General features: G+C 34.3%; 1 protein-coding gene across 4 annotated transcripts in view; it reads right to left on the reverse strand.

The window, feature by feature from the left end:
- The window catches only part of TAF2 (TATA-box binding protein associated factor 2), an 80,415-nt gene that overhangs the window by 17,765 nt on the left and 47,647 nt on the right, over nucleotides 1–15,003 (reverse strand). The gene's annotated exons all lie outside the window — the stretch shown is intronic.

The following is a 15,003-nucleotide window of genomic DNA, read 5'->3' on the forward strand; positions in this document are numbered from 1 at the left end:
TTAAAATTTGCAAAATGCTTTGCAAAGTTTCATATGATCCTCACAATTCTGGGATGTAGATACTATTATAAACCCTATTTTACAGAAGTGAAAATCAAGCAAACAGAAATTAAAGTGGCATGGTAAGTGCCACACAATTGTGAAATGTCTGGGACTGGATTTGAATCCAGGTTTTTCTGACACCAGCACTCTACCGTTATTTATCTACCTGCTTTATGATCATCTGATCTGTTCAATTCTGGTTTTCTTTGGAAGAATGGTTCAGATGCCTTTTTTTTTTTAATTTGAAATTTAGGTTCAGTTTTATAGGGTATATAATGTTGAGTTGCATCCTGGGTACTTATGCTTTTTACAACACATTACTCCATTCACTCTAGTTTATGGTTGGCACATCAGTCTTATGTTATCTGACTTTCTTTTTCTTTATATTTGAAGACGTTTATTCTGATTGTTTGCAATATTTGTTGTTTGTCAGTAGAATTGTTCATTTTGACTACTAAATCTGGAGTTTGCAACATAGGGTTTTTGTATATTTTATGTTCAAAAATTCTGAGCAGTTTCCTTATTTTATTTTTTGCATTGTATTATTCATATCATATCATCTGAGAGACCTATATTCTTTAAATTGTCTCAGTGTATCCTATCTTTGATCTTTTTTACTTATATGGAAATCATTTTCTTTTAACATTATTAGTCTTCTTTTCTCCTAGATTGTTCTTCATTCTACATATGTGCACTCTTAATCAGTTTTTTGTTTCTTTAGAGAGATGTTCATCACAGATTCAAGTTCTATTCTGTTGATTATTTCTGCTATATAAATGATTAATTCTACTTTAACAATTATCATTCCCTCTCAAGATCATTGGCTGTGGTTCCATGTTCTTTTAGGAATCCACAGGGCCTTTTGCCTCATTAGGTATCTTCTCTAAAATATAATGTTCTCTGGGAGCAGGTTTCTTGTGGGGGGCTTCTGGAGGCAGCCTTCATTTCAGTTGAGTGTAATAATCACCTCAAATGCAGCCAGGAATTAAAGTCCAGATCCTTTGTTGTTTCCTTCAAAATGGCCCCATTAGCTTTCTTAGAGACCTATCTCTCTCCTTGGTTCAGAGAGCTCTTCCCGCTAGTCCTTTGTCTCTTCCTGCTTCTGCCTCTAGTCCCCCCAAATGTCTCCAACTAGCACAGGTGTGGAAAATGGAATGAATCTGTCTCCTCCTCTGAGAGTGGGCTTGTCCTTTAGTAGGCTCCTCCTTATGTATGCTCTCTTAAAGGTGTAAATTTTGTGGAATTCTAATAAGTACTAAGTACATTAGTGAACTAGAGAACTGTTAAGTACCATGCTAAATTAGGTAACTTAGCACCTTGTAAGAATCCTAACATCTCCCACTTTCTTTTGATTTTAGAACATAGGTAGTCATGACCTCCCTGACTTCTCAAGGAGGTGAGAACTCCCAAAAAGAAGGTGATCACGCCTTCCCTGACTGTTCAAAAAATGAGTGAAAACACCATAAAAAGGTGATTATACCCTCCCTGACTGCTCAGGGAGATGAAAACAAAGGAAATGGGAAATCAAATCAGATTAGCAGGTTTCTGAAGGAGCTCCCTCTCAAAAACAGGTATACATAAATCCATCAATATGGGAGGTATTAAGCATAATTAAATAAATTACATAAGCACATAGCAATATAACATAGGCTAGTAGGGATGTAACAAATAACATGACTCAAAATGAGGAATTATACATGTCCATAAATCCTAGAAATAATCCAAAAGGAATCTATTATCCATTAATTCATGTGCCAGGAATCCAATAATTCCTGCAAGCTTTAAAGTACTGCAATAGTCTCATCAACAATTTTTCATCTCAAGGAATCCAATAATTCCTGCTAATTTTCAAGTCCTGAAACAGTTTCAGTATCAGCCATGCTCTTTCAGTGTCAGATGTTTCTCAGATCCACTCCTTTGTTTTGAGGTTTTTCTCCTTTTCTGTCTGTCTCCAGGTGCTTGTTGCTACATCTGTTTGTTTCCTTCTCCATCTGTAGGAATACAAGCAAACCCTCTCTCCCAGGCAGTTAACCTATCTAATTTCCTTCTCTTTACCACTTTCAGGATTTTTCCTCATCACCTGGCAATTACAATGGAGTTGCTCTCATTGGACACTGATCTTCTGTTGGGTTAAAAAGCCTGTATTCTTCCCAATTGTAATCCCTTTCTGCTATCTGATTGCTTTTCTGTTGGTTGATCATGTAATCTCTTTCTGCCATGTGATTACTTTTCGGCTGATTGATCACATCAGAGTCCTGACATTCTAAAGACTCTCTGGGTGTAAACTCAGATGCCATCATGCCCCACCTGTCTTTTGTATGATATCTTGGAGCTGGTCCCTGCCTCTCATTTCCCTGAATCAATCTACATTTTGAGGCCCAGTGGAAACCTTGATTGTATTTTGGACATAGGGTTTTGGGTTTTATTCTCTCACCCTATCCTTTCATTCTATCTCTATATCTACACTGAGCTCTCAGATGTCCTAGTTTTCCACACTGAAAACACTGACAATTTTCTCTAGAAGTCCTTTGCCAAGAGGGACCCTGTCTTCCCATGTTCATTATAATCTGGGTATAAAAAGCATTTGTGCCCACTGTGGCACAGCATCTTACGATCTCCTCTAAAGGAGCATCTTTGTGTAGTCCCCATATAATTCTTCTGCAAACCTCATTGGCATTTTCCTTAGCCAGATGACTGGTCATTATTTCTGTAGCTGCATTATCTCCAATGGTTCTTGTTACAGCTGTTTGCAAACGTCCCACAAAATCTGCAAAGGGTTCATTAGAACCTTGCTCTATTTTTTGTGAAGGCTTTACATCTATCTTTCTGTCCAGAGAGAGACCTCCAAGCTTTTATGGCAGCCTTAGAAATTTGCTCATACACTGTGATGGGATAATCAATCTGTTCTGAATTCTCTCCATACTGACCTTCACCTGCTAGTTGGACAAAAGTGATTTGTATATTAACTCCTGTTTGCCTATTGCGTCTGCCTTGAATCCTACATAATTCATGATACTCCAAAAGCCACAAGTTTTGTCCAGATTCTAAACATGTCCTTGCTATGGACTTCCAATCACTTGGGGTTAAGATTTCATAAGCCAAACTATCTAGTAACAGCTTAACATAAGATGACGTAGCCCCATAAAGAGTGTAACCTTTTTTCAAATCCTTGATTTTTGCTAAATCAAAATGAGTGTATCTGCTCCTTTTTTGACCTGAAGAGTAAGCTCTTCAATCAGAGGATATGCATTTATTTTTAAATCAAATATATCCTGTCCTTCATTCTTAACCTTAATCAATGCCTTCTGTAATCTTGTCATAGGCTGCTTAATAGGTGGTTCTGTTTGTGTCACTGCCTCTCCCCCTTCTCTTCCTCCCTCCACCCATGAAGTTAATTGAGGGAGGTAAATCAGGGGATGGGAAATGCTCCTGATGTGAAGTGCCACACTCAGAAATGTATTTAACTCCATTCTTATCTGATTCTTCATCCTTTTGACCTAGTTTATTTGGCATCTCCCCCTCCTGCTGTTTCTTCTTTTTCCTTATTCTAACACTTATATAATTTCTTAAAGCCAGTTGTATTAATTTACATGTATTAAGTGTGTCTTTGGAAACTGAGTCAGCCCCATTTTCATTGTAGAATTGACATAGTTGCTCGCCTACTAATTTCCACTCATTTGGATCCAATTCTTTTTCCTTAGAGAACCAAGGAGATGTGTACTGTTGTTTTTAAAAGCTCAATGATCTGCTCCCAAGTTATAATTAAACCTTGATTTTTTTTATCAGTTTAACCAAGCTTTTGACACATTTTCCTTGAAGAGGCAAAGAAGGCTGTTTTCTAAATATCTGTTCCATTTTAGCTGAAATACTAGTTTAACTCTAATAAGTACTAAGTACATTAGTGAACTAGAAAACTGTTAAGTACCATGCTAAATTAGATAACTGACTTAGCACTTTGTAAGAATCCTAAAAGGTATCAATTTTTCTTTTTATTATAGCATTTATTCATGGATGTCTGGACTCATTTAGATAATCTGGAGACCATATTCCCTACCATAATTAGTATTTTCCCTATCAGTTTATCTGATTGTATTCAAGTGTTCTGAGTCTTTTTCCCTCCTGAAAATTGGTAATTTGTTTTTTTTCCCTCTTAATATTCATATATCATTTACTTTCTGACAAGATCTTTTCCTACTATCTAAGAACTTTGCTGAAGAGATTATTATATAACAACTGTATAATCCAAGTGCAATAGGAAAGACATCTACTGCAACAGTAAGACCAAACTGCTTGTGAAAATAACAGTTTTTTAGTAACCAAAGCTGGCTGCTTTTATATATCTATGAACCAAGGGTACTCATTAGAATGATATGTATATATTTTTATGTACCCACAGGATTTATTGCCTAACAGAAATCAGAATGGTTTAAAATACCCTTGCTTTGCTAGAATTTAAGTTTTTGGTTTTTAAATTTCTGCTTAAAAAAGATTCAAAATCTTGAAATTATATTGGCATAAACAAAATAAAATTATAGAAAGAATATATAAAAAGAACATCAGAATAGAATTTAAGAAGTCTTGAGTATTAATTCTAGTTTTACAATGAACTAGTTCTGTGACAGTTATAAAGTCTTTTAAGTCTCAAATTTCCTTACCTAAAATGAAATTTTTGGGGAGGATTCCTTCTAGCTTTAAAATTTTTTCTAAATCAAATGAATTGCACCCCATAAGAAACTCATTAATCTTTCCTTTAATGGCATTCTTTAAAGATTCAATTCAGTTCTAATGAACAAATATTTATTAAATACCTGCAATTTCCAAAGCATGGTAGTAGGTGCTAGGTTGTTCATGTTTATTTGTTCACTCATGTCCAAGTCTTCAAGAATCAAGGAACCATAGCATGCTAAGCACTTCTATTCTGCACTATCTCCCAAAGTCTGTCCAAACTTATGTTTCTTGCTTCTACAATACTATCTAGCCATCTCATCCTCTGCCATCCCTTTCTCCTTTTGCCTAAAGACAACACCATGGTCTTTTCCAAAGAGTCCTATCTTCTCAAAGTATTTAGTAGCATCTGGGCTAATCTTTGGAGAAAGCTAAGCATTCAAAGAAGTGGAAAAGAAGAAGGAGCACTTTCCTGGCTTGGCACAATATGTCACCTGATTTTGTCTGAAAGGGTAATAGCTGTAGGAATAGAGGGGAGATGTATGAAAGTAAAATTAACAAACCTTCACAACTGATTGAATATCAGGGAAAGGGAAGAACTAACGTTCATTCTGAAAGCTAAATCTGACAGAATAGTAGTATCACTATTCAGGTTGTTTCCCAAGTGACCTCCATGTGTTGAATATCCCCTTTTCACCTCAACCTCACTAAAATCTTAAGTTTCCTTTAATACACAATTTGAATACCATCTTCTTCACAAGGCCTTTCTGAATCCCTCTAGTTATTAACATTCTCCCTTTCAAAATTACCTTATATTATACAAAACATTGTACATGAGCAATATCGCTGTGCCCAAATAAAAGTTGAAAAATTTATTTAAGTGATATTTGTTTTGCCCTTTAAGTATAGAGTCCATTTCTTTTTGTCTTTGTTATTTTTGCACCTATCACAGTACCTTTCACCTAATGGGTACTTAATAAATGTCTGTTGCAAAGAAATGCTGAATTGGATAAGGTTTGGGGAAGTATGGAATAATCAGTTTTGTTTGGCACATATAAAGTTGGAGATACTGATAGGACATATAGTAGAAATGCCTAACAAGTAAGTTGGCAAATTTCTCAGGAAAAAAACAATATTTCTGGATATAATGATGTAAAAGTTGAGAAGTATTCACTAAATCTAAGAAAGATCCTAAGATGAGCATAAGAAATAAAGGAAACTAGAAGGACCAAAAAATTGGGAGAACAGGACACAAAAGAACCATGATCAAACAAAGTAAACTTCGAAAATAGTTACAGAAAGAGAATCAGAAACAAAGTATTGTCTCAAAAGCCAAGGGAGGAAAAGTCTCTATAATTTAGTCAGGCACACGAACTGATGGAAATGGCAAAATACATTTTTACACAAACGAAAGGAAAAAAAAAAAAAACATACCCACTATTCTCTCACACTATTTTTTCTCACCCCCTCAGGAAAAATATTGTAAAATGTAAACAACATCTAATTGGTATTAATTCTCCTGAAGCAAAAAAAAAAAAAAAAAAAAAAAAAAAAAGAGAGAAAAAGTTTAATGAACAGACTGATTTTCTACAATATACTCTTTTCCTTTGCTGTGGTAGTAATTATTGAGCGTAAGATAAATTTCTATAAAGAAGGAAATTAAGCCTGTTTTTAGGACATTGTTGTGGAAACTCAGAACTCCCATGATTGCCAATAGTCTCTGAAATCTTTAGGGAGATGAATCAGACAAATATAACCAATTGGCTTTAAATAGTGACCATGTTACTTTTTTAAGCTAAATGCCAATATGAACAATATGTATATCGATTGTCACAGCTTTCCAAAGCATGAAATAGCATGAGTCTATTATATGTTATTCTTAAAAAATGAAAAAGAGCTCTAAAACTTTTTAATGTTACCATTAAAACTTGTTTATTTCCTGATACTGACCATCTAGCAAATCTGACCAAATTGAATCAAAAGTCACTTATTTCAGCCCCTAGCATGAAGCTATAAACTTTAAAAAATAATAATAATAATAATTATGTAAATAGAACAGTGCGCCTTCAATGTCCTGAATGATTTCATAAGTGTTTATATGTCATCCTTGTAGGAATGTGTCAAATGTTTTTCAAATACAGCTTGAGAGTAAAGGATAAAATTACCTTTATAATGATAAGCAAGTAAAGATACATATCCAGCCTATTACATGGAAAGAGGTACTCAATTGTGAATGAGATTTTAATTTATTTCAATCAATCAATAATTATTATGTAATTACCATGTTCCAAATATTGTATTATGTACCAACGGATACGAGCATGAAATAATTCTGCAGAGCAGCAACAAGAACATGAGCAAATATATACAGTGTAGTTTAAAGTCAATAAATATAAATGCATACAAAGCAGTTAAATATAAGACAAGGAAAGAAGGAAATCACAGTTGAAACCTTTAAAAGTCTCAAGTAAGGAGGAAATGTATTGAAGGCATGGAGCATCTTATGTGAAAAATAGAAAAAAGGTCAATTTGAGTGAATTACAAAATGTGTAATTCAATGAGGCTGGAAACACAAGTTGAGACCAGGATATATATAGGGCTTTATTATTTTTTTCATTATTTATTATTTTATTAATGTTTATTTTCCTTCTCAATCTAGTTATAATTATTTTTAATTTGATTTTTATTTTACTTTCAGTCCTTAAATTTTCTCCTTCCATGAAACCCCACTAGTTAAAAAAGGCAAGAAAAACAAAATCCTGACAATACTCCCTAAACTAATCTATTTATTTAGTGCTATACCAATCAGACTTCCAAGAAAATATTTTAATGATCTAGAAAAAAATAACAACAAAATTCATATGGAATAATAAAAGGTCAAGAATCTCAAAAGAATTAATGAAAAAAAAATCAAATGAAGGTGGCCTAGCTGTACCTGATCTAAAACTATATTATAAAGCAGCAGTCACCAAAACCATTTGGTATTAGCTAAGAAATAGATTAGTTGATCAGTGGAACAGGTTAGGTTCACAAGACAGAATAGTCAACTATAGCAATTTAGTGTTTGACAAACCCAAAGATCCTCACTTTTGGGATAAGAATTCATTATTTGACAAAAACTGCTGGGATAACTGGAAATTAGTATGGCAGAAATTAGGCATGGACCCACACTTAACACCGTATACCAAGATAAGATCAAAATGGGTCCATGATTTAGACATAAAGAACGAGATTATAAACAAATTGGAGGAACATAGGATAGTTTATCTCTCAGACTTGTGGAAGAGGAAGAAATTTGTGACTAAAGACAAACTAGAGACCATTATTGATCACAAAATAGAAAATTTTGATTACATCAAATTAAAAAGCTTCTGTACAAACAAAACTAATGTAAACAAGATTAGAAGGGAAGCAACAAACTGGGAAAACATCTTCACAGTTAAAGGTTCTGATAAAGGCCTCTTTTCCAAAATATATAGAGAGCTGACTCTAATTTATAAGAAACCAAGCCATTCTCCAATTGATAAATGGTCAAAGGATATGAACAGACAATTTTCAGATGATGAAATTGAAATCATTACCACTCATATGAAAGAGTGTTCCAAATCATTATTAATCAGAGAAATGTAAATTAAGACAACTCTGAGATACCACTACACACCTGTCAGATTGGCTAAGATGACAGGAAAAAATAATGATGAGTGTTGGAGGGGATGTGGGAAAACTGGGACACTGATATATTGTTGGTGGAGCTGTGAACGAATCCAACCATTCTGGAGAGCAATCTGGAATTATGCCCAAAAAGTTATCAAACTGTGCATACCCTTTGATCCAGCAGTGTTTCTACTGGGCTTATACCCCAAGGAGATACTAAAGAAGAGAAAGGGACCAGTATGTGCCAAAATGTTTGTGGCAGCCCTGTTTGTAGTGGCTAGAAGCTGGAAACTGAGCGGATGCCCATCAATTGGAGAATGGTTGGGTAAATTGTGGTATATGAATGTTATGGAATATTATTGTTCTGTAAGAAACGACCAGCAAGATGAATACAGAGAAGCTTGGAGAGAATTACATGAACTGATGCTAAGTGAAATAAGCAGAACCAAGAGATCATTATATACGTCAACAACGATACCGTATGAAGATGTAATCTGATGGAAGTGGATTTCTTTGACAAAGAGACCTAATTCAGTTTCAATTGATCAATGATGGACAGAAGCAGCTACACCCAAAGAAAAAAACACTGGGAAATGAATGTAAACTGTTTGCATTTTTGTTTTTCTTCCCGGGTTATTTCTACCTTCTGAATCCAATTCTCCCTGTGCAACAAGAAAACTGTTTGGATCTGCACACATACATTGTATCTGGGATATACTAGGACATATTCAACATATATAGGACTGCTTGCCATCTAGGGGAGGGGGTGGAGGGTGGGAGGGAAAAATCGGAACAGAAGTGAGTGCAAGGGATAATGTTGTAAAAAAAATTACCCTGGCATGGATTCTGTCAATAAAAAGTTACTATAATAAAAAAAGGAAAAAAAATGATACTTAAAAAAAAAAGAAAAGAAAAGAAAAACAAAATCCATTACAAAAATACAGTGATTCAAAACAAATTCCTGTCCTAGTCATGACAAACATCTTCTCTCAGTCCCCCAGAAAAAGAAAGAAAAAAATATGCTTCAGTTTGTATTTAGAGTTCATCAACTTTCTATCTGCAATTGGATAGCATGTTTCATTGTAAGTCCTTTGAAATGCTAGTTGGTCATTATGAGTTCTTATTTTCACAAGGTTATTGTTGTATAAAATGTTCTCCTGATTCTACTCATTCACTTTCTACATCAGTTCATATTTCCTTCTTCATTTCTTACAGCACAATATTTCATTGCATTCATATTCCACAGTTTGTTCAGCCAATCCTGAAGAGATGAGCATCCCCTTAGCTTTCAATTCCTTGTCACCATGAAAAGAGCTACTATATTTTTGTACACAAAAGTCATTTTCCTTTTCTTTGATTTCTTTGGGGTATAGTATAATTCTCTATGTTATTTCCAGGTCAAAGGACACATACAAAGTTTAAAAGCTTTTTGAATGCTATTACAAATTACTTTTTAGAGTGATTAAACTAGTCCACAGCTCCAATAACAGTATATTAGTATACCTAGTTTTTCACAGTACTTTCAGCAATGATCCTTTTCTTTTTGTATCATCTTAACTAATGTGAGAGGGTCGTTTCAATGGATATTTTTCTAATATTTAGTGAGTATTTGGGGAGCATTTGTTATATGGGAATTGAGAGCACAGATTTTTCCCTCTCAAAAAAGCCTATTCATATACTTGTACCAGTAATCCACTGGGAAAATTATCTTTTTCTTATAAATTTGACTCAAGTTTCCTACATATTTTAGAAATGAAACCTTTATCAGATAAACCTATATATTTTTTTCTTGGTCTTCTATTTTAGTTGCACTTGGATTTTTGTGCAAAAACTTAAATTTTATATAATAACAATTATCCATTTTACTTCCTGTGAAACTCTCTCTCTTACCAAGATCTCTTGACAGCTAATTTCCTCCATGTTCTATCCATTTGCTTATATCATATTTTATGTCTAAATCATATACCTATTTTGACCTTATATTTACATACAGTGGGAGATGATAATCTCGTTTCTTTCAGATTATTTTCCAGTTTTCCCAATGGTTTTTATTAAATAATGAGTTTTTCCTACAATAGCTGGGATCTTTGGTTTTATCAAACAATAGATTACTACTTGCTGCTATATACTGTCTGCCTAATTTGTTCCACTGGTCAATCTTTTTATTTCCAATCCAGTACAAAACTGTGTTCTAATAACTATTGCTTTGTTGTATAGTTTGATATTTGATATTTCTAAGCCCATTCCTCCAAATAAATTTTGTGATAATTTTTTCCAGCTTTACCAAGTAATTCTTTGGTAGATTGATTAGCATGGCACTGAATAATTAAATGAATTTAGGTAATATTGTTTCTTCTATCATATTGGCTCAGTATATTTATAAGCAATGAATACTCCTCCAATTGGATAAAAGTTTTTATTTGTGTGAAGCATTTTGTAACTGTGCTCATATAATTCTTCTAGGTATGATTTAAAAGCTAAATAGAGGCATTTACATTTTATACTAGAGGCAACAGGAAGTCACCTGATTTGACTATAGCAATCAGATGTTTGGCAGCAATGTGCAAGGTGGATTACACCTGAGGAACAGAGACCAGCTAGGAAATTATAAAGGTGAGAGATTAGGACCTGAACAAACAAGGAATCTGAAAGAGAAGAGAAAAAAGCCAAATTTGAGATGTTTATGAAGGGAGAAAATAGCAAGATTTACAGATGAGAGAAATTTAAGGAATCCAAGATAATGCCAAAGTTTTGAACCTGGGAGATTAGAATGATGGTAGTGACTTTGACAGATATAGGGAAATTTAGAAGAGAGCAGGCTTTGGTGGAAAGAGCATGAAGTCAGCTTTGGATATGTTGAGTTAAAAATGTCTCCAAGACATCTTTGAAATGGCCAATAGGCAACTGGTGAATAAGGAGTAAAGCTCAGGGTAAAGGATGAAGCTAAACATGTAGATGGAGGAGGGATCCAGACAGAGAGATAATCAGAGGAACTACTGACACCGAATATAGGAGGAGAAGGTCTGGAAAGAAGCTAGGTAAAATAATAGATAGAGTAGTGGTTCTGGAGAAAGGAAAACAGATCAAACACTTACTAGCTAGCTGTATGACACTGGGTAAATCACAACCACTATCTGCTTCAGTTTCTTCAGTTTCTACAGAACAACTCTGGGTTGTTGGGAAGATCAAATAAGATAATACTTGGAAAGTGTTTAGGACAATGTCTCACACAGAGTGAGTGTTTAATAAATGCTTATTTTGTTCCTCTGGGGAACATCCATGGTTAAGGAACAGGACATGGACACTGAGGTAGCAAAAGAGACCAGGAAGGAGCAAAGAAGATGAGGAAGAAAACCAGGGAAGACAAGTTTAACAAAAACAGAGAATATCTAGAAAGAGAGGATGCTCAACAGTGTTGAATGCAAGAGATAGATTGTAAAGAGCTGAAACTCTGGATGCACTGAGGATGGACAACCGAGTACTTAAGGCTAATTATCGATTGACCAATATTCTATTAGCATATGCTTGAAAAATGGCCCTTCCCACTATTCTGTGCTGGTTCAATCTTTTGGTGTATACAGAGAATTGTGGGAAGGATTAGGGGGTGAAGTACAACAAGCTAGGGTCCCTTTGGCAGTGGAGGTGGAAAAAGCAGGTCGTGGAGATCCTGAGATTATTCCAAGTTCTATTCCCTTCACTTATACCCCTAAAGACCAAGAATAAAGACCAAGGACTTTTCTTATCCTAACTCTGGCTGATTCTAAGGTATCAAGGGTGCTAACTCGGTCTTCACAATAGATTGAGAAGGATGAGAATAAAGAAAAGCCTATGAAATGGGATAAGTCTCATTTCACCAACAAAGAATCAGATTGTTGGTGAAGGTTTTTCAAGGATAGAAAACTTGTATCTGAAAGCAGTACAGAAGGCACAAAAAGTAGGGGATGATTGAGGGTTACAATCTGTAGGGATCAAAGGCATATTTAGAGAGGAGGTCTTGGCAAAGAGAATGGTTACCACTTTGTTAAAGATGGATGGAACATAGGAAAGTAGAGGATAATATGAAGTAATTATAAAATGAATATATGGGAAAAGAGCAAGCTCATGTAGCAAGCTTTAAGATTTAGTTTTTAAGGGCCTAGTAAATAAGTTTCTTTTAAGAATATAATTTAGGGGGCAGCTAGGTGGCACAATGGATAGAGCACCAGCCATGAAGTCAGGAAGACCTGAGTTCAGATCTGATCTCAGACATTTAACACTTCCTAGCTGTGTGACCCCAGCAAGTCACTTAATCCCAATTGCCTCAGGTAGGGAAAAAAAAAAAAAAATATATATATATATATATATATATATATGTGTGTGTGTATATATATACACACACACACACACACACACACACACACACACACACACATATATATAAAATTTGGCATTGCATATTTGATGAATTCAATAAACCCAACACAAGTGGTATGAATATGTATGTATGGAAGAGAGAGAGACAGAGAGACAGAGAAATCTGAGTATACAGCATAATAAAACTTACTAAACAATAACAAAAAATGTAATATGCCTTCACAAGTATGCATTATGTAAACAGAGCAAATAGTATTAACTTATTTTTAATAATATTTTATTTTCCCCTATTATATTCTAAAACAATTTTAAACATTTTTAAATCCTGAGTTCCAAATTCTATTCTTCCCTCCTCCCCAAGCTAGTAAATTATATTTAAATGTCAAAAGGCAAAATAAAAGAATGAGGAGACATGTACCAAGCACATGTTGAATATACCTTTCATCGGAAGATTATAGACTAGTATTGATACTTTTCATCAGAAGATCATAAATAGACTAGTATTCATTCAATGAAAGAAAGAACAAAACACCTTCTACCTTTAAAAGATAAGTGATTACATGGGATAGGTACTCCCCTTTCTAGGGTAGTGCACAAAAAGATACGTTATTGTAGTAATTTCTTTAAATTCTTCTTAAAAACATTGTTATGCCCACTTCAAGGTAGCTAGGTGGCACAGTAGCTTGTGTTAGGCCAGGAGTCAGGAAGACCTCTTTAAGTTTAAATCCTCAATCTCAGACACCACTAGCTGTGTAAGTCTCGGCAAGTCACTTAATACTTTCTGGCTCAGTTTCCGTATTCATAAAATGAGTTAGAGAATGGCAAAGTGTCCAGCATTTTTGATAAGAAAACTTCAAATGGGGTCATAAAAGAGCTAGTCCCAACTGAAACGAATGAACATAATGTCTATTTGACAGCTTATATAAATAACAGAATCTGTTATTAATTCAAGATGAAATTAAGAATTAAGGACATGGTTCTGAAAACTGAAATAAACAGGTCACATTTTCATTCATCCTTTATGCAAAATATGTATACTGCTCCAGTCCTATGGTGATGCACTATACTCTCTCAATGAACAGATGAATGAAAAATAATTTATTAAGTACATACTCTGTACCAGGCAATGTCCTTGGTGTTAAGTATACAAAATATAAAAATGAGATAGCACATATCTTCAAATAGATTACATTCTAATAAGAGAAGACATAAATAAAATAATAAGAAACAAAAGGGGACTTTTTTGAGAAGTTAGAGAGCTTGTGTGTGAATAAATATGACAGCAAATTGGCATGCTTTTTTACAGTACTAATGACAGTATTGATTTGATCACTATTCCCAGAAAAAGAGGTAAAAAAGGGGGGATGGCAAAATGACAGTGCAGGTTCTTGTTTCCACATAGGTGGCTAAATAATATTTGAGGCATAGTTCTAGAACCAGCTAGATATAGAGAGTTAAGGAATTTTTATGGGAGTTATGGTCTCATTTCTAGTCTGTGGCAGTTGTTCCATATGAGAAGAAGGCAGGACATGGCAGAGCAGAGGGCAAGATGCCAAATATTGTTTATATATTACTACGTAAACAAACTTTAAATGTCCAAAATATTCTGAAATCTTTGCATAGGAAAAATTTTCCCTTTCTTAAGGGCAAATCTATATATGAAGGATCTCAGAGTTTTATTTAATCCAACCCTTCATTTTCCAGATATGGAAAGTGGAGCCTAAAGAGGTAAAATGACCTGCCCAATGTCACACTAATACTAGATGGCTACCAAAATTTGAACTTGGGTCTTGTGACTTCCAAGTTCAGTACCCTTCATATAGCACTGACCATGATTTCTCTACCAAGTGTACCTTATTCATCATAATATACTGTGTTCTTGTTATAATATTAACAATATAATACAGAAATTTTATAGATATAAAAGTACTTCCACACATAAGCTCCACAAGAGAAAGCTTCAATGTCCTACCAAAGATCTAATAAATGAGTTGGTCTCCTAATGTAGGTTTTTTCCCACCAGACCACACATACCTAATAATCTAGTCTAATCAATCATTTGAATCAACATATAATTCCAAATATGTAATCCAAAACTTTAACAATCAGTAATATGTTGCATTTGTATAAAATTTCCCCTTCCCAACTCTTTCATACACATTACTTTATTTTCAATTTTGTGAAAAGTAGTTAAGTACTATTAAATCCACTTTGCAGATGAGGAAATTAAAGATGTTCACTGACTTGCAAAAAGAGCTAGAAGAAAAATTCAGACTTGTCTATTTCCAA

The sequence above is a fragment of the Sarcophilus harrisii genome, chromosome 1 (genome assembly GCF_902635505.1).
Source record: "Sarcophilus harrisii chromosome 1, mSarHar1.11, whole genome shotgun sequence".
NCBI lineage: Eukaryota > Metazoa > Chordata > Mammalia > Dasyuromorphia > Dasyuridae > Sarcophilus > Sarcophilus harrisii.